Here is a 1,565-nt window from a genome sequence, read left to right as displayed (position 1 = left end):
TACACAATTGATGTATGTATGGATTGTGGTAACAGCTGTATGAGCCCTGAATAAAATGATTAAAAAAGAAACTAGTTGGGGTCAGTCACTTTATTTCTCAAAATGATATGGTCCAAAAGGCAGTTGTTCAAACAGAACAAGGGATAATTAATCTAGAGGTGATTTAAGGTGTGTGTGTGGGGGTGGGGTTGGGTATATAGGTTATATTCAAATACTATACCATTGTAAGTAAGAGAATGGAGCACTTGGGGATTTTAATATTTAGGTGGTATGGAATTAATTCCCTGTGGATACTGAGGGGTGGTCGTATAGTATGATCTCCTTTGCATTACCAACAGCAATGAGGAAAGGAATGTGTGTGTAAAAATGTTTAACTCTAGAAACTGAAAAACTGGCTCTAATGAACCCAATTCCCTATCAAGTTGGCGCTGATGTTCTAATCACAAGAAAATATTATAGCTGACTTTATAACACAATTATCTTCACTGTACTTCTCTAAAGAAAAAAAAAAAGATAACTTTATCTGAAGTGGAGTAAAATGAAAGAGGCAAGGGACTCCTGCTGCTGAAAGATAATACTACATAGGAAAGGATAGTTGCTAAAGAGGTAAAGGAAGGCTCTGGCCTAAAGTAGGTCTGGGTCCAGGGTCCACTGCAAGCCACTGTCATTGTGACATGAGTGAAGCTCGTTGCCTCACTTCGATATTTTACCTACGAAATGAGAAGGATCCCCATGAGGAAATAGTGCGGGGTTACATCTGACCTCCTCCAGTTAAGAGGGAAAGAGAATCCAACTACACACAAGTTCAAGGTCAGTTCCCAGAAGGGAGAGGTCATACCCACCTCTATCTTTCAATTTCCTATACCCTGTTCTGATTCCAATCATGTTCCCCCTCGTCCCCATGACACTATACTTCTCTGCTAGGTTTGACAATCCATTGTAATAACTACACAGAACCCACAGACAAGACTCATGATTGTAGGGGGCTATTGGGGAGCTAACAGGTTACAAGTCAGGATCAGAAACATTGATACAATTCATTTGTCTGCAGTGCTACTTTTCAGCCATGCCAGTAGTCATGTCTCTCTCTGGTCCTCAATCTTGGCCACATAGTTCTTTGCCTCTGTGGGATGAGGGCAAGTGTTACAAAGCTGCTTTAGCGATGACAAATGCTAAGGGGCACTCCACTTTATAAACCAATCTCCATGTGGAAGGCACTCAGCTTTACTCCGTCTGTGGGTCTGGATGCCCACTGCTCAGTCTCATGGTCTAGGTGCTGTCGCTCTGCTGTATTAGTCTCCTTTGCTGCTTCTCTGTCTCTCCATGAAAAGATCTCCTGTCCCTTCTTGGTGGTAGTGGGAGGTTCTGTCCTAGCTTCAGAAATGGTTCACTTTATACCCAGTAGAATGGCTAATCCGACCAATCCTCTGTGTGAAGAGTTTCACACACCCTATTTGCATGTCCTAGACCAATCATTTGGAGGGAGTTTTTAGATAGAAGAGGCATACTTGTTACAGTATATGTTGTTAGACTTAAATTTCTTTTATCCCTATCTAACTCCATTT

General features: G+C 41.7%; 1 protein-coding gene across 2 annotated transcripts in view; it reads right to left on the bottom strand.

The window, feature by feature from the left end:
- Positions 1 to 1,565, bottom strand: part of DYDC1 (DPY30 domain containing 1) — a 58,113-nt gene that overhangs the window by 16,998 nt on the left and 39,550 nt on the right. The gene's annotated exons all lie outside the window — the stretch shown is intronic.

Source organism: Echinops telfairi, unplaced genomic scaffold, assembly GCF_000313985.2.
Source record: "Echinops telfairi isolate 266 unplaced genomic scaffold, ASM31398v2 ScPeMD7_2010;HRSCAF=2546, whole genome shotgun sequence".
Lineage (NCBI taxonomy): Eukaryota > Metazoa > Chordata > Mammalia > Afrosoricida > Tenrecidae > Echinops > Echinops telfairi.
Note: the sequence above shows the minus strand (reverse complement) of the source record. Positions and strands in the feature narration are given on the sequence as shown.